Raw genomic sequence first — 18,624 nt, forward strand, 5'->3', positions numbered from 1 at the left:
AGATCAGGGGGATCAGTAGGCCGTTCAGTACCGTGTTTCTAGTACAGCAGATCAGGGGGATCAGGAGGCCGTTCAGTACCGTGTGTATGGTACAGCAGATCAGGGGGATCAGGAGGCCGTTAAGTACCGTGTGTCTGGTACAGCAGATCAGGGGGATCAGGAGGCCTTTCTGTACCTTGTGTCTGGTGCAGCAGATCCGGAGGATCAGGAGGCCGTTCAGTACCTTGTGTCTGGTACAGCAGATCAGGGGGATCAGGAGGCCGTTCATTACCGTGTGTCTGGTACAGCCGGTCAGGGAGATCAGGAGGCCGTTGTGTACCATGTGTCTGGTACTGCAGATCAGGGCGATCAGGAGGCCGTTCAGTACCGTGTGTCTGGTACAGCAGATCAGGAGGATCAGGAGGCTGTTCAGTGCCGTGTCTCTGGTATAGCAGATCAGGAGGCCGTTCAGTACCGTGTGTCTGGTACAGCAGATCAGGGCGATCAGGAGGCCGTTCAGTTCCGTGTGTCTGGTATAGCAGATCAGGAGGCCGTTCTGTACCGTGTGTCTGGTACAGCAGATCAGGGCGATCAGGAGGCTGTTCAGTGCCGTGTCTCTGGTGTAGCAGATCAGGAGGCCGTTCTGTACCGTGTGTCTGGTACAGCAGATCAGGGCGATCAGGAGGCTGTTCAGTGCCGTGTCTCTGGTATAGCAGATCAGGAGGCCGTTCTGTACCGTGTGTCTGGTACAGCAGATCAGGAGGATCAGGAGGCTGTTCAGTACCGTGTGTCTGGTACAGCAGATCAGGAGGCCGTTCAGTACCGTGTGTCTGGTACAGCTGATCAGGAGTTTCAGGAGGCCGTTCAGTACCTTTTGCCTCGTACATCAGATCAGGGGGATCAGGAGGCCGTTCAGTACCGTGTGTCTGGTGCAGCAGATTAGGGGATCAGGAGGCCCTTCAGTACCGTGTGTCTGGTACAGCAGATCAGGGGGATCAGGAGGCCGTTCAGTACCGTGTGTCTGGTACAGCAGATCAGTGAGATCAGGAGGCCGTTCGGTACCATGTGTCTGGTACAGCAGATCAGGGGGATCAGGAGGCCGTTCAGTACCGTGTGTCTGGTACAGCAGATCAGTGAGATCAGGAGGCCGTTCAGTACCGTGTGTCTGGTACAGCAGATCAGGGCGATTAGGAGGCCGTTCAGTACCGTGTGTCTGGTACAGCAGATCAGGAGGATCAGGAGGCTGTTCAGTACCGTGTGTCTGGTACAGCAGATCAGGAGGATCAGGAGGCCGTTCAGTACCGTGTGTCTGGTACAGCAGATCAGGGGGATCAGGAGGCCGTTCAGTACCGTGTGTCTGGAACAGCAGATCAGGGGGATCAGGAGGCCGTTCAGTACCGTGTGTATGGTACAGCAGATCAGGGGGATCAGGAGGCAATTCAGTACCGTGTGTCTGGTACAGCAGATCAGGGGGATCAGGAGGCCGTTCAGTACCGTGTGTCTGGTACAGCAGATCAGTAGGATCAGGAAGCCCTTCAGTACCGTGTGTCTGGTGCAGCAGATCAGGGGGATCAGGAGGCCGTTCAGTACCGTGCGTCTGGTACAGCAGATCAGGGTGACCAGGAGGACTTTCGGTACCGTTTGTCTAGTACAGCAGACAAGGGCGATCAGGAGGCCGTTCAGTACCTTGTGCCTAGTACATCAGATCAGGGGGATCAGGAGGCCGTTCAGTACCGTGTGTCGGGTTCAGCAGATCAGGGGGATCAGGAGGCCGTTCAGTACCGTGTGTATGGTACAACGGATCAGGGGGATCAGGAGGCCGTTCAGTACCGTGTGTCTGGTACAGCAGATCAGGAGGATCAGGAGGCCGTTCAGTACCGTGTGTCTGGTACAGCAGATCAGGGGGATCAGGAGGCCGTTCTGTACCTTGTGTCTGGTGCAGCAGATCAGGAGGATCAGGAGGCCGTTCAGTACCTTGTGTCTGGTACAGCAGATCAGGGGGATCAGGAGGCCGTTCAGTACCGTGTGTCTGGTACAGCAGATCAGGGGGATCAGGAGGCCGTTCGGTACATTGTGTCTGGTACAGCAGATCAGGGGGATCAGGAGGCCGTTCAGTACCGTGTGTCTGGTACAGCAGATCAGGGGGTTCAGGAGGCCGTTCAGTACCGTGTGTCTGGTACAGCAGATCAGGAGAATCAGGAGGCCGTTCAGTACCGTGTGTCTGGTACAGCTGATCAGGAGGATCAGGAGGCCGTTCAGTACCTTGTGCCTAGTACATCAGATCAGGGGGATCAGGAGGCCGTTCAGTACCATGTGTCTGGTACAGCAGATCAGTGAGATCAGGAGACCGTTCGGTACCATGTGCCTGGTACAGCAGATCAGGGCGATCAGGAGGCCGTTCAGTACCGTGTGTCTGGTACAGCAGATCAGGAGGATCAGGAGGCTGTTCAGTACCGTGTGTCTGGTACAGCAGATCAGGAGGATCAGGAGGCCGTTCAGTACCGTGTGTCTGGTACAGCAGATCAGGAGGATCAGGAGGCTGTTCAGTACCGTGTGTCTGGTACAGCAGATCAGGGGGATCAGGAGGCCGTTCAGTACCGTGTGTCTGGAACAGCAGATCAGGGGGATCAGGAGGCCGTTCAGTACCGTGTGTATGGTACAGCAGATCAGGGGGATCAGGAGGCAATTCAGCACCGTGTGTCTGGTACAGCAGATCAGGGGGATCAGGAGGCAATTCAGTACCGTGTGTCTGGTACAGAAGATCAGGGGGATCAGGGGGCCGTTCAGTACCTTGTGCCTAGTACATCAGATCAGGAGGCCGTTCATTACCGTGTGTCTGGTACAGCAGATCATGGGGATCAGGAGGCCGTTCAGTACCGTGTGTCTAGTACAGCAGATCAGGGGGATCAGGAGGCCGTTCAGTACCGTGTGTCTGGTACAGCAGATCAGGGGGATCAGTAGGCCGTTCAGTACCGTGTTTCTAGTACAGCAGATCAGGGGGATCAGGAGGCCGTTCAGTACCGTGTGTATGGTACAGCAGATCAGGGGGATCAGGAGGCCGTTCAGTATCGTGTGTATGGTACAGCAGATCAGGGGGATCAGGAGGCCGTTAAGTACCGTGTGTCTGGTACAGCAGATCAGGGGGATCAGGAGGCCTTTCTGTACCTTGTGTCTGGTGCAGCAGATCAGGAGGATCAGGAGGCCGTTCAGTACCTTGTGTCTGGTACAGCAGATAAGGGGGATCAGGAGGCCGTTCAGTACCGTGTGTATGGTACAGCAGATCAGGAGGATCAGGAGGATGTTCGGCACCGTGTGTCTAGTACGGCAGACCAGGGCGATCAGGAGGCCGTTCAGTACCGTGTGTCTGGTACAGCAGATCAGGGGGATCAGGAGGCCGTTCAGTACATTGTGTCTGGTACAGCAGATCAGGGGGATCAGGAGGCCGTTCATTACCGTGTGTCTGGTACAGCCGGTCAGGGAGATCAGGAGGCCGTTGTGTACCATGTGTCTGGTACTGCAGATCAGGGCGATCAGGAGGCCGTTCAGTACCGTGTGTCTCGTACAGCAGATCAGGAGGATCAGGAGGCTGTTCAGTGCCGTGTCTCTGGTATAGCAGATCAGGAGGCCGTTCCGTACCGTGTGTCTGGTACAGCAGATCAGGGCGATCAGGAGGCCGTTCAGTTCCGTGTGTCTGGTATAGCAGATCAGGAGGCCGTTCTGTACCGTGTGTCTGGTACAGCAGATCAGGGCGATCAGGAGGCTGTTCAGTGCCGTGTCTCTGGTATAGCAGATCAGGAGGCCGTTCTGTACCGTGTGTCTGGTACAGCAGATCAGGGCGATCAGGAGGCTGTTCAGTGCCGTGTCTCTGGTATAGCAGATCAGGAGGCCGTTCTGTACCGTGTGTCTGGTACAGCAGATCAGGAGGATTAGGAGGCTGTTCAGTACCGTGTGTCTGGTACAGCAGATCAGGAGGCCGTTCAGTACCGTGTGTCTGGTACAGCTGATCAGGAGGATCAGGAGGCCGTTCAGTACCTTGTGCCTCGTACATCAGATCAGGGGGATCAGGAGGCCGTTCAGTACCGTGTGTCTGGTGCAGCAGATTAGGGGATCAGGAGGCCCTTCAGTACCGTGTGTCTGGTACAGCAGATCAGGGGGATCAGGAGGCCGTTCAGTACCGTGTGTCTGGTACAGCAGATCAGTGAGATCAGGAGGCCGTTCGGTACCATGTGTCTGGTACAGCAGATCAGGGGGATCAGGAGGCCGTTCAGTACCGTGTGTCTGGTACAGCAGATCAGTGAGATCAGGAGGCCGTTCGGTACCATGTGTCTGGTACAGCAGATTAGGGCGATTAGGAGGCCGTTCAGTACCGTGTGTCTGGTACAGCAGATCAGGAGGATCAGGAGGCTGTTCAGTACCGTGTGTCTGGTACAGCAGATCAGGAGGATCAGGAGGCCGTTCAGTACCGTGTGTCTGGTACAGCAGATCAGGGGGATCAGGAGGCCGTTCAGTACCGTGTGTCTGGAACAGCAGATCAGGGGGATCAGGAGGCCGTTCAGTACCGTGTGTATGGTACAGCAGATCAGGGGGATCAGGAGGCAATTCAGTACCGTGTGTCTGGTACAGCAGATCAGGGGGATCAGGAGGCCGTTCAGTACCGTGTGTCTGGTACAGCAGATCAGTAGGATCAGGAAGCCCTTCAGTACCGTGTGTCTGGTACAGCAGATCAGGGGGATCAGGAGGCCGTTCAGTACCGTGCGTCTGGTACAGCAGATCAGGGTGACCAGGAGGACTTTCGGTACCGTTTGTCTAGTACAGCAGACAAGGGCGATCAGGAGGCCGTTCAGTACCGTGTGTCTAGTACAGCAGATCAGGGGGATCAGGAGGCCGTTCAGTACCGTGTGTCTGGTACAGCAGATCAGGAGGATCAGGAGGATGTTCAGTACCGTGTGTCTGGTACAGCAGATCAGGAGGCCGTTCAGTACCGTGTGTCTGGTACAGCAGATCAGGGGGATCAGGAGGCCGTTCAGTACCGTGTGTCTGGTGCAGCAGATTAGGGGATCAGGAGGCCGTTCAGTACCTAGAGTCTGTTATAGCAGATCAGGGGGATCAGGAGGCCGTTCAGTACCTTGTGTCTGGTACAGCAGATCAGGAGGCCGTTCAGTACCGTGTGTCTGGTACAGCAGATCAGGGGGATCAGGAGGCCGTTCAGTACCGTGTGTCTGGTATAGCAGATCAGGAGGCCGTTCTGTACCGTGTGTCTGGTACAGCAGATCAGGAGGATCAGGAGGCTGTTCAGTACCGTGTGTCTGGTATAGCAGATCAGGAGGCCGTTCAGTACCGTGTGTCTGGTACAGCAGATCAGGAGGATCAGGAGGCCGTTCAGTAACTTGTGCCTAGTACATCAGATCAGGGGATCAGGAGGCCGTTCAGTACCGTGTGTCTGGTACAGCAGATCAGGGGGATCAGGAGGCCGTTCGGTACCGTGTGTCTGGAACAGCAGATCAGGGGGATCAGGAGGCCGTTCAGTACCGTGTGTCTGGAAAAGCAGATCAGGGGGATCAGGAGGCCGTTCAGTACCGTTTGTCTGGTACAGCAGATCAGGGGGACCAGGAGGCCGTTCAGTACCGTGTGTCTGGTACAGCAGATCAGGGTGATCAGGAGGACCTTCGGTACCGTGTGTCTAGTACAGCAGACCAGGGCGATCAGGAGGCCGTTCAGTACCGTGTGTCTGCTACAGCAGATCAGTGGGATCAGGAGGCCGTTCAGTACATTGTGTCTGGTACAGCAGATCAGGGGGATCAGGAGGCCGTTCAGTACCGTGTGTCTGGTACAGCAGATCAGGGGGATCAGGAGGCCGTTCAGTACCGTGTGTCTGGTACAGCAGATCAGGAGGATCAGGAGGCCGTTCAGTACCGTGTGTCTGGTACAGCAGATCAGGAGGATCAGGAGGATGTTCAGTACCGTGTGTCTGGTACAGCAGATCAGGAGGCCGTTCAGTACCGTGTGTCTGGTACAGCAGATCAGTAGGATCAGGAGGCCGTTCAGTACCTTGTGCCTAGTACATCAGATCAGGGGGATCAGGAGGCCGTTCAGTACCTAGAGTCTGTTATAGCAGATCAGAGGGATCAGGAGGCCGTTCATTACCGTGTGTCTGGTACAGCAGATCATGGGGATCAGGAGGCCGTTCAGTACCGTGTGTCTAGTACAGCAGATCAGGGGGATCAGGAGGCCGTTCAGTACCGTGTGTCTGGTACAGCAGATCAGGGGGATCAGTAGGCCGTTCAGTACCGTGTTTCTAGTACAGCAGATCAGGGGGATCAGGAGGCCGTTCAGTACCGTGTGTATGGTACAGCAGATCAGGGGGATCAGGAGGCCGTTCAGTATCGTGTGTATGGTAAAGCAGAGCAGGGGGATCAGGAGGCCGTTAAGTAACATGTGTCTGGTACAGCAGATCAGGGGGATCAGGAGGCCTTTCTGTACCTTGTGTCTGGTGCAGCAGATCAGGAGGATCAGGAGGCCGTTCAGTACCTTGTGTCTGGTACAGCAGATCAGGGGGATCAGGAGGCCGTTCAGTACCGTGTGTATGGTACAGCAGATCAGGAGGATCAGGAGGATGTTCGGCACCGTGTGTCTAGTACGGCAGACCAGGGCGATCAGGAGGCCGTTCAGTACCGTGTGTCTGGTACAGCAGATCAGGGGGATCAGGAGGCCGTTCAGTACATTGTGTCTGGTACAGCAGATCAGGGGGATCAGGAGGCCGTTCATTACCGTGTGTCTGGTACAGCCGGTCAGGGAGATCAGGAGGCCGTTGTGTACCATGTGTCTGGTACTGCAGATCAGGGCGATCAGGAGGCCGTTCAGTACCGTGTGTCTGGTACAGCAGATCAGGAGGATCAGGAGGCTGTTCAGTGCCGTGTCTCTGGTATCCAGATCAGGAGGCCGTTCAGTACCGTGTGTCTGGTACAGCAGATCAGGGCGATCAGGAGGCCGTTCAGTTCCGTGTGTCTGGTATAGCAGATCAGGAGGCCGTTCTGTACCGTGTGTCTGGTACAGCAGATCAGGGCGATCAGGAGGCTGTTCAGTGCCGTGTCTCTGGTATAGCAGATCAGGAGGCCGTTCTGTACCGTGTGTCTGGTACAGCAGATCAGGGCGATCAGGAGGCTGTTCAGTGCCGTGTCTCTGGTATAGCAGATCAGGAGGCCGTTCTGTACCGTGTGTCTGGTACAGCAGATCAGGAGGATCAGGAGGCTGTTCAGTACCGTGTGTCTGGTACAGCAGATCAGGAGGCCGTTCAGTACCGTGTGTCTGGTACAGCTGATCAGGAGGATCAGGAGGCCGTTCAGTACCTTGTGCCCAGTACATAAGATCAGGGGGATCAGGAGGCCGTTCAGTACCGTGTGTCTGGTGCAGCAGTTTAGGGGATCAGGAGGCCCTTCAGTACCGTGTGTCTGGTACAGCAGATCAGGGGGATCAGGAGGCCGTTCAGTACCGTGTGTCTGGTACAGCAGATCAGTGAGATCAGGAGGCCGTTCGGTACCATGTGTCTGGTACAGCAGATCAGGGGGATCAGGAGGCCGTTCAGTACCGTGTGTCTGGTACAGCAGATCAGTGAGATCAGGAGGCCGTGCGGTACCATGTGTCTGGTACAGCAGATCAGGGCGATTAGGAGGCCATTCAGTACCGTGTGTCTGGTACAGCAGATCAGGAGGATCAGGAGGCTGTTCAGTACCGTGTGTCTGGTACAGCAGATCAGGAGGATCAGGAGGCCGTTCAGTACCGTGTGTCTGGTACAGCAGATCAGGGGGATCAGGAGGCCGTTCAGTACCGTGTGTCTGGAACAGCAGATCAGGGGGATCAGGAGGCCGTTCAGTACCGTGTGTATGGTACAGCAGATCAGGGGGATCAGGAGGCAATTCAGTACCGTGTGTCTGGTACAGCAGATCAGGGGGATCAGGAGGCCGTTCAGTACCGTGTGTCTGGTACAGCAGATCAGTAGGATCAGGATACCCTTCAGTACCATGTGTCTGGTACAGCAGATCAGGGGGATCAGGAGGCCGTTCAGTACCGTGCGTCTGGTACAGCAGATCAGGGTGATCAGGAGGACTTTCGGTACCGTTTGTCTAGTACAGCAGACAAGGGCGATCAGGAGGCCGTTCAGTACCGTGTGTCTAGTACAGCAGATCAGGGGGATCAGGAGGCCGTTAAGTACCGTGTGTCTGGTACAGCAGATCAGGGGGATCAGGAGGTCTTTCTGTACCTTGTGTCTGGTGCAGCAGATCAGGAGGATCAGGAGGCCGTTCAGTACCTTGTGTCTGGTACAGCAGATCAGGGGGATCAGGAGGCCGTTCAGTACCGTGTGTCTGGTACAGCAGATCAGGAGGATCAGGAGGATGTTCGGCACCGTGTGTCTAGTACGGCAGACCAGGGCGATCAGGAGGCCGTTCAGTACCGTGTGTCTGGTACAGCAGATCAGGGGGATCAGGAGGCCGTTCAGTACATTGTGTCTGGTACAGCAGATCAGGGGGATCAGGAGGCCGTTCATTACCGTGTGTCTGGTACAGCCGGTCAGGGAGATCAGGAGGCCGTTGTGTACCATGTGTCTGGTACTGCAGATCAGGAGGATCAGGAGGCTGTTCAGTGCCGTGTCTCTGGTATAGCAGATCAGGAGGCCGTTCAGTACCGTGTGTCTGGTACAGCAGATCAGGGCGATCAGGAGGCCGTTCAGTTCCGTGTGTCTGGTATAGCAGATCAGGAGGCCGTTCTGTACCGTGTGTCTGGTACAGCAGATCAGGGCGATCAGGAGGCTGTTCAGTGCCGTGTCTCTGGTACAGCAGATCAGGAGGATCAGGAGGCCGTTCAGTTCCGTGTGTCTGGTATAGCAGATCAGGAGGCCGTTCAGTACCGTGTGTCTGGTACAGCTGATCAGGGAGATCAGGAGGCCGTTGTGTACCATGTGTCTGGTACTGCAGATCAGGGCGATCAGGAGGCCGTTCAGTACCGTGTGTCTGGTACAGCAGATCAGGAGGATCAGGAGGCTGTTCAGTGCCGTGTCTCTGGTATAGCAGATCAGGAGGCCGTTCAGTACCGTGTGTCTGGTACAGCAGATCAGGGCGATCAGGAGGCCGTTCAGTTCCGTGTGTCTGGTATAGCAGATCAGGAGGCCGTTCTGTACCGTGTGTCTGGTACAGCAGATCAGGGCGATCAGGAGGCTGTTCAGTGCCGTGTCTCTGGTATAGCAGATCAGGAGGCCATTCTGTACCGTGTGTCTGGTACAGCAGATCAGGGCGATCAGGAGGCTGTTCAGTGCCGTGTCTCTGTTATAGCAGATCAGGAGGCCGTTCTGTACCGTGTGTCTGGTACAGCAGATCAGGAGGATCAGGAAGCTGTTCAGTACCGTGTGTCTAGTACAGCAGATCAGGAGGCCGTTCAGTACCGTGTGTCTGGTACAGCTGATCAGGAGGATCAGGAGGCCGTTCAGTACCTTGTGCCCAGTACATAAGATCAGGGGGATCAGGAGGCCGTTCAGTACCGTGTGTCTGGTGCAGCAGATTAGGGGATCAGGAGGCCCTTCAGTACCGTGTGTCTGGTACAGCAGATCAGGGGGATCAGGAGGCCGTTCAGTACCGTGTGTCTGGTACAGCAGATCAGTGAGATCAGGAGGCCGTTCGGTACCATGTGTCTGGTACAGCAGATCAGGGGGATCAGGAGGCCGTTCAGTACCGTGTGTCTGGTACAGCAGATCAGTGAGATCAGGAGGCCGTGCGGTACCATGTGTCTGGTACAGCAGATCAGGGCGATTAGGAGGCCGTTCAGTACCGTGTGTCTGGTACAGCAGATCAGGAGGATCAGGAGGCTGTTCAGTACCGTGTGTCTGGTACAGCAGATCAGGAGGATCAGGAGGCCGTTCAGTACCGTGTGTCTGGTACAGCAGATCAGGGGGATCAGGAGGCCGTTCAGTACCGTGTGTCTGGAACAGCAGATCAGGGGGATCAGGAGGCCGTTCAGTACCGTGTGTATGGTACAGCAGATCAGGGGGATCAGGAGGCAATTCAGTACCGTGTGTCTGGTACAGCAGATCAGGGGGATCAGGAGGCCGTTCAGTACCGTGTGTCTGGTACAGCAGATCAGTAGGATCAGGAAGCCCTTCAGTACCATGTGTCTGGTACAGCAGATCAGGGGGATCAGGAGGCCGTTCAGTACCGTGCGTCTGGTACAGCAGATCAGGGTGATCAGGAGGACTTTCGGTACCGTTTGTCTAGTACAGCAGACAAGGGCGATCAGGAGGCCGTTCAGTACCGTGTGTCTAGTACAGCAGATCAGGGGGATCAGGAGGCCGTTAAGTACCGTGTGTCTGGTACAGCAGATCAGGGGGATCAGGAGGCCTTTCTGTACCTTGTGTCTGGTGCAGCAGATCAGGAGGATCAGGAGGCCGTTCAGTACCTTGTGTCTGGTACAGCAGATCAGGGGGATCAGGAGGCCGTTCAGTACCGTGTGTATGGTACAGCAGATCAGGAGGATGTTCGGCACCGTGTGTCTAGTACGGCAGACCAGGGCGATCAGGAGGCCGTTCAGTACCGTGTGTCTGGTACAGCAGATCAGGGGGATCAGGAGGCCGTTCAGTACATTGTGTCTGGTACAGCAGATCAGGGGGATCAGGAGGCCGTTCATTACCGTGTGCCTGGTACAGCCGGTCAGGGAGATCAGGAGGCCGTTGTGTACCATGTGTCTGGTACTGCAGATCAGGGCGATCAGGGGGCCGTTCAGTGCCGTGTGTCTGGTACAGCAGATCAGGAGGATCAGGAGGCTGTTCAGTGCCGTGTCTCTAGTATAGCAGATCAGGAGGCCGTTCAGTACCGTGTGTCTGGTACAGCAGATCAGGGCGATCAGGAGGCCGTTCAGTTCCGTGTGTCTGGTATAGCAGATCAGGAGGCCGTTCTGTACCGTGTGTCTGGTACAGCAGATCAGGGAAATCAGGAGGCTGTTCAGTGCCGTGTCTCTGGTATAGCAGATCAGGAGGCCGTTCTGTACCGTGTGTCTGCTACAGCAGATCAGGAGGATCAGGAGGCTGTTCAGTACCGTGTGTCTGGTACAGCAGATCAGGAGGCCGTTCAGTACCGTGTGTCTGGTACAGCTGATCAGGAGGATCAGGAGGCCGTTCAGTACCTTTTGCCTCGTACATCAGATCAGGGGGATCAGGAGGCCGTTCAGTACCGTGTGTCTGGTGCAGCAGATTAGGGGATCAGGAGGCCCTTCAGTACCGTGTGTCTGGTACAGCAGATCAGGGGGATCAGGAGGCCGTTCAGTACCGTGTGTCTGTTACAGCAGATCAGTGAGATCAGGAGGCCGTTCGGTACCATGTGTCTGGTACAGCAGATCAGGGGGATCAGGAGGCCGTTCAGTACCGTGTGTCTGGTACAGCAGATCAGTGAGATCAGGAGGCCGTTCGGTACCATGTGTCTGGTACAGCAGATCAGGGCGATTAGGAGGCCGTTCAGTACCGTGTGTCTGGTACAGCAGATCAGGAGGATCAGGAGGCTGTTCAGTACCGTGTGTCTGGTACAGCAGATCAGGAGGATCAGGAGGCCGTTCAGTACCGTGTGTCTGGTACAGCAGATCAGGGGGATCAGGAGGCCGTTCAGTACCGTGCGTCTGGTACAGCAGATCAGGGTGATCAGGAGGACTTTCGGTACCGTTTGTCTAGTACAGCAGACAAGGGCGATCAGGAGGCCGTTCAGTACCGTGTGTCTAGTACAGCAGATCAGGGGGATCAGGAGGCCGTTAAGTACCGTGTGTCTGGTACAGCAGATCAGGGGGATCAGGAGGCCTTTCTGTACCTTGTGTCTGGTGCAGCAGATCAGGAGGATCAGGAGGCCGTTCAGTACCTTGTGTCTGGTACAGCAGATCAGGGGGATCAGGAGGCCGTTCAGTACCGTGTGTATGGTACAGCAGATCAGGAGGATCAGGAGGATGTTCGGCACCGTGTGTCTAGTACGGCAGACCAGGGCGATCAGGAGGCCGTTCAGTACCGTGTGTCTGGTACAGCAGATCAGGGGGATCAGGAGGCCGTTCAGTACATTGTGTCTGGTACAGCAGATCAGGGGGATCAGGAGGCCGTTCATTACCGTGTGCCTGGTACAGCCGGTCAGGGAGATCAGGAGGCCGTTGTGTACCATGTGTCTGGTACTGCAGATCAGGGCGATCAGGGGGCCGTTCAGTACCGTGTGTCTGGTACAGCAGATCAGGAGGATCAGGAGGCTGTTCAGTGCCGTGTCTCTAGTATAGCAGATCAGGAGGCCGTTCAGTACCGTGTGTCTGGTACAGCAGATCAGGGCGATCAGGAGGCCGTTCAGTTCCGTGTGTCTGGTATAGCAGATCAGGAGGCCGTTCTGTACCGTGTGTCTGGTACAGCAGATCAGGGAAATCAGGAGGCTGTTCAGTGCCGTGTCTCTGGTATAGCAGATCAGGAGGCCGTTCTGTACCGTGTGTCTGGTACAGCAGATCAGGAGGATCAGGAGGCTGTTCAGTACCGTGTGTCTGGTACAGCAGATCAGGAGGCCGTTCAGTACCGTGTGTCTGGTACAGCTGATCAGGAGGATCAGGAGGCCGTTCAGTACCTTTTGCCTCGGACATCAGATCAGGGGGATCAGGAGGCCGTTCAGTACCGTGTGTCTGGTGCAGCAGATTAGGGGATCAGGAGGCCCTTCAGTACCGTGTGTCTGGTACAGCAGATCAGGGGGATCAGGAGGCCGTTCAGTACCGTGTGTCTGTTACAGCAGATCAGTGAGATCAGGAGGCCGTTCGGTACCATGTGTCTGGTACAGCAGATCAGGGGGATCAGGAGGCCGTTCAGTACCGTGTGTCTGGTACAGCAGATCAGTGAGATCAGGAGGCCGTTCGGTACCATGTGTCTGGTACAGCAGATCAGGGCGATTAGGAGGCCGTTCAGTACCGTGTGTCTGGTACAGCAGATCAGGAGGATCAGGAGGCTGTTCAGTACCGTGTGTCTGGTACAGCAGATCAGGAGGATCAGGAGGCCGTTCAGTACCGTGTGTCTGGTACAGCAGATCAGGGGGATCAGGAGGCCGTTCAGTACCGTGTGTCTGGAACAGAAGATCAGGGGGATCAGGAGGCCGTTCAGAACCGTGTGTATGGTACAGCAGATCAGGGGGATCAGGAGGCAATTCAGTACCGTGTGTCTGGTACAGCAGATCAGGGGGATCAGGAGGCCGTTCAGTACCGTGTGTCTGGTACAGCAGATCAGTAGGATCAGGAAGCCCTTCAGTACCGTGTGTCTGGTACAGCAGATCAGGGGGATCAGGAGGCCGTTCAGTACCGTGCGTCTGGTACAGCAGATCAGGGTGACCAGGAGGACTTTCGGTACCGTTTGTCTAGTACAGCAGACAAGGGCGATCAGGAGGCCGTTCAGTACCTTGTGCCTAGTACATCAGATCAGGGGGATCAGGAGGCCGTTCAGTACCGTGTGTCTGGTACAGCAGATCAGGGGGATCAGGAGGCCGTTCAGTACCGTGTGTATGGTACAACGGATCAGGGGGATCAGGAGGCCGTTCAGTACCGTGTGTCTGGTACAGCAGATCAGGAGGATCAGGAGGCCGTTCAGTACCGTGTGTCTGGTACAGCAGATCAGGGGGATCAGGAGGCCGTTCTGTACCTTGTGTCTGGTGCAGCAGATCAGGAGGATCAGGAGGCCGTTCAGTACCTTGTGTCTGGTACAGCAGATCAGGGGGATCAGGAGGCCGTTCAGTACCGTGTGTCTGGTACAGCAGATCAGGGGGATCAGGAGGCCGTTCGGTACATTGTGTCTGGTACAGCAGATCAGGGGGATCAGGAGGCCGTTCAGTACCGTGTGTCTGGTACAGCAGATCAGGGGGTTCAGGAGGCCGTTCAGTACCGTGTGTCTGGTACAGCAGATCAGGAGAATCAGGAGGCCGTTCAGTACCGTGTGTCTGGTACAGCTGATCAGGAGGATCAGGAGGCCGTTCAGTACCTTGTGCCTAGTACATCAGATCAGGGGGATCAGGAGGCCGTTCAGTACCATGTGTCTGGTACAGCAGATCTGTGAGATCAGGAGACCGTTCGGTACCATGTGTCTGGTACAGCAGATCAGGGCGATCAGGAGGCCGTTCAGTACCGTGTGTCTGGTACAGCAGATCAGGAGGATCAGGAGGCTGTTCAGTACCGTGTGTCTGGTACAGCAGATCAGGAGGATCAGGAGGCCGTTCAGTACCGTGTGTCTGGTACAGCAGATCAGGAGGATCAGGAGGCTGTTCAGTACCGTGTGTCTGGTACAGCAGATCAGGGGGATCAGGAGGCCGTTCAGTACCGTGTGTCTGGAACAGCAGATCAGGGGGATCAGGAGGCCGTTCAGTACCATGTGTATGGTACAGCAGATCAGGGGGATCAGGAGGCAATTCAGTACCGTGTGTCTGGTACAGCAGATGAGGGGGATCAGGAGGCAATTCAGTACCGTGTGTCTGGTACAGCAGATCAGGGGGATCAGGGGGCCGTTCAGTACCTTGTGCCTAGTACATCAGATCAGGAGGCCGTTCATTACCGTGTGTCTGGTACAGCAGATCATGGGGATCAGGAGGCCGTTCAGTACCGTGTGTCTAGTACAGCAGATCAGGGGGATCAGGAGGCCGTTCAGTACCGTGTGTCTGGTACAGCAGATCAGGGGGATCAGTAGGCCGTTCAGTACCGTGTTTCTAGTACAGCAGATCAGGGGGATCAGGAGGCCGTTCAGTACCGTGTGTATGGTACAGCAGATCAGGGGGATCAGGAGGCCGTTCAGTATCGTGTGTATGGTACAGCAGATCAGGGGGATCAGGAGGCCGTTAAGTACCGTGTGTCTGGTACAGCAGATCAGGGGGATCAGGAGGCCTTTCTGTACCTTGTGTCTGGTGCAGCAGATCAGGAGGATCAGGAGGCCGTTCAGTACCTTGTGTCTGGTACAGCAGATAAGGGGGATCAGGAGGCCTTTCAGTACCGTGTGTATGGTACAGCAGATCAGGAGGATCAGGAGGATGTTCGGCACCGTGTGTCTAGTACGGCAGACCAGGGCGATCAGGAGGCCGTTCAGTACCGTGTGTCTGGTACAGCAGATCAGGGGGATCAGGAGGCCGTTCAGTACATTGTGTCTGGTACAGCAGATCAGGGGGATCAGGAGGCCGTTCATTACCGTGTGTCTGGTACAGCCGGTCAGGGAGATCAGGAGGCCGTTGTGTACCATGTGTCTGGTACTGCAGATCAGGGCGATCAGGAGGCCGTTCAGTACCGTGTGTCTGGTACAGCAGATCAGGAGGATCAGGAGGCTGTTCAGTGCCGTGTCTCTGGTATAGCAGATCAGGAGGCCGTTCAGTACCGTGTGTCTGGTACAGCAGATCAGGGCGATCAGGAGGCCGTTCAGTTCCGTGTGTCTGGTATAGCAGATCAGGAGGCCGTTCTGTACCGTGTGTCTGGTACAGCAGATCAGGGCGATCAGGAGGCTGTTCAGTGCCGTGTCTCTGGTATAGCAGATCAGGAGGCCGTTCTGTACCGTGTGTCTGGTACAGCAGATCAGGGCGATCAGGAGGCTGTTCAGTGCCGTGTCTCTGGTATAGCAGATCAGGAGGCCGTTCTGTACCGTGTGTCTGGTACAGCAGATCAGGAGGATCAGGAGGCTGTTCAGTACCGTGTGTCTGGTACAGCAGATCAGGAGGCCGTTCAGTACCGTGTGTCTGGTACAGCTGATCAGGAGGATCAGGAGGCCGTTCAGTACCTTGTGCCTCGTACATCAGATCAGGGGGATCAGGAGGCCGTTCAGTACCGTGTGTCTGGTGCAGCAGATTAGGGGATCAGGAGGCCCTTCAGTACCGTGTGTCTGGTACAGCAGATCAGGGGGATCAGGTGGCCGTTCAGTACCGTGTGTCTGGTACAGCAGATCAGTGAGATCAGGAGGCCGTTCGGTACCATGTGTCTGGTACAGCAGATCAGGGCGATTAGGAGGCCGTTCAGTACCGTGTGTCTGGTACAGCAGATCAGGAGGATCAGGAGGCTGTTCAGTACCGTGTGTCTGGTACAGCAGATCAGGAGGATCAGGCGGCCGTTCAGTACCGTGTGTCTGGTACAGCAGATCAGGGGGATCAGGAGGCCGTTCAGTACCGTGTGTCTGGAACAGCAGATCAGGGGGATCAGGAGGCCGTTCAGTACCGTGTGTATGGTACAGCAGATCAGGGGGATCAGGAGGCAATTCAGTACCGTGTGTCTGGTACAGCAGATCAGGGGGATCAGGAGGCCGTTCAGTACCGTGCGTCTGGTACAGCAGATCAGGGTGACCAGGAGGACTTTCGGTACCGTTTGTCTAGTACAGCAGACAAGGGCGATCAGGAGGCCGTTCAGTACCGTGTGTCTAGTACAGCAGATCAGGGGGATCAGGAGGCCGTTCAGTACCGTGTGTCTGGTACAGCAGATCAGGAGGATCAGGAGGATGTTCAGTACCGTGTGTCTGGTACAGCAGATCAGGAGGCCGTTCAGTACCGTGTGTCTGGTACAGCAGATCAGGGGGATCAGGAGGCCGTTCAGTACCGTGTGTCTGGTGCAGCAGATTAGGGGATCAGGAGGCCGTTCAGTACCTAGAGTCTGTTATAGCAGATCAGGGGGATCAGGAGGCCGTTCAGTACCTTGTGTCTGGTACAGCAGATCAGGAGGCCGTTCAGTACCGTGTGTCTGGTACAGCAGAACATGGGGGATCAGGAGGCCGTTCAGTACCGTGTGTCTGGTATAGCAGATCAGGAGGCCGTTCTGTACCGTGTGTCTGGTACAGCAGATCAGGAGGATCAGGAGGCTGTTCAGTACCGTGTGTCTGGTATAGCAGATCAGGAGGCCGTTCAGTACCGTGTGTCTGGTACAGCAGATCAGGAGGATCAGGAGGCCGTTCAGTACCTTGTGCCTAGTACATCAGATCAGGGGATCAGGAGGCCGTTCAGTACCGTGTGTCTGGTACAGCAGATCAGGGGGATCAGGAGGCCGTTCAGTACCGTGTGTCTGGAACAGCAGATCAGGGGGATCAGGAGGCCGTTCAGTACCGTGTGTCTGGAAAAGCAGATCAGGGGGATCAGGAGGCCGTTCAGTACCGTTTGTCTGGTACAGCAGATCAGGGGGACCAGGAGGCCGTTCAGTACCGTGTGTCTGGTACAGCAGATCAGGGTGATCAGGAGGACCTTCGGTACCGTGTGTCTAGTACAGCAGACCAGGGCGATCAGGAGGCCGTTCAGTACCGTGTGTCTGCTACAGCAGATCAGTGGGATCAGGAGGCCGTTCAGTACATTGTGTCTGGTACAGCAGATCAGGGGGATCAGGAGGCCGTTCAGTACCGTGTGTCTGGTACAGCAGATCAGGGGGATCAGGAGGCCGTTCAGTACCGTGTGTCTGGTACAGCAGATCAGGAGGATCAGGAGGCCGTTCAGTACCGTGTGTCTGGTACAGCAGATCAGGAGGATCAGGAGGATGTTCAGTACCGTGTGTCTGGTACAGCAGATCAGGAGGCCGTTCAGTACCGTGTGTCTGGTACAGCAGATCAGTAGGATCAGGAGGCCGTTCAGTACCTTGTGCCTAGTACATCAGATCAGGGGGATCAGGAGGCCGTTCAGTACCTAGAGTCTGTTATAGCAGATCAGAGGGATCAGGAGGCCGTTTAGTACCTTGTGCCTAGTACATCAGATCAGGGGGATCAGGAGGCCGTTCAGTACCGTGTGTCTGGTACAGCAGATCAGGGGGATCAGGGGGCCGTTCAGTACCTTGTGCCTAGTACATCAGATCAGGAGGCCGTTCATTACCGTGTGTCTGGTACAGCAGATCATGGGGATCAGGAGGCCGTTCAGTACCGTGTGTCTAGTACAGCAGATCAGGGGGATCAGGAGGCCGTTCAGTACCGTGTGTCTGGTACAGCAGATCAGGGGGATCAGTAGGCCGTTCAGTACCGTGTTTCTAGTACAGCAGATCAGGGGGATCAGGAGGCCGTTCAGTACCGTGTGTATGGTACAGCAGATCAGGGGGATCAGGAGACCGTTCAGTATCGTGTGTATGGTAAAGCAGATCAGGGGGATCAGGAGGCCGTTAAGTACCGTGTGTCTGGTACAGCAGATCAGGGGGATCAGGAGGCCTTTCTGTACCTTGTGTCTGGTGCAGCAGATCAGGAGGATCAGGAGGCCGTTCAGTACCTTGTGTCTGGTACAGCAGATCAGGGGGATCAGGAGGCCGTTCAGTACCGTGTGTATGGTACAGCAGATCAGGAGGATCAGGAGGATGTTCGGCACCGTGTGTCTAGTACAGCAGATCAGGGGGTTCAGGAGGCCGTTCAGTACCGTGTGTCTGGTACAGCAGACCAGGGCGATCAGGAGGCCGTTCAGTACCGTGTGTCTGGTACAGCAGATCAGGGGGATCAGGAGGCCGTTCAGTACATTGTGTCTGGTACAGCAGATCAGGGGGATCAGGAGGCCGTTCATTACCGTGTGTCTGGTACAGCCGGTCAGGGAGATCAGGAGGCCGTTGTGTACCATGTGTCTGGTACTGCAGATCAGGGCGATCAGGAGGCCGTTCAGTACCGTGTGTCTGGTACAGCAGATCAGGAGGATCAGGAGGCTGTTCAGT

This window comes from Scyliorhinus torazame, chromosome 20 (genome assembly GCF_047496885.1).
Source record: "Scyliorhinus torazame isolate Kashiwa2021f chromosome 20, sScyTor2.1, whole genome shotgun sequence".
NCBI lineage: Eukaryota > Metazoa > Chordata > Chondrichthyes > Carcharhiniformes > Scyliorhinidae > Scyliorhinus > Scyliorhinus torazame.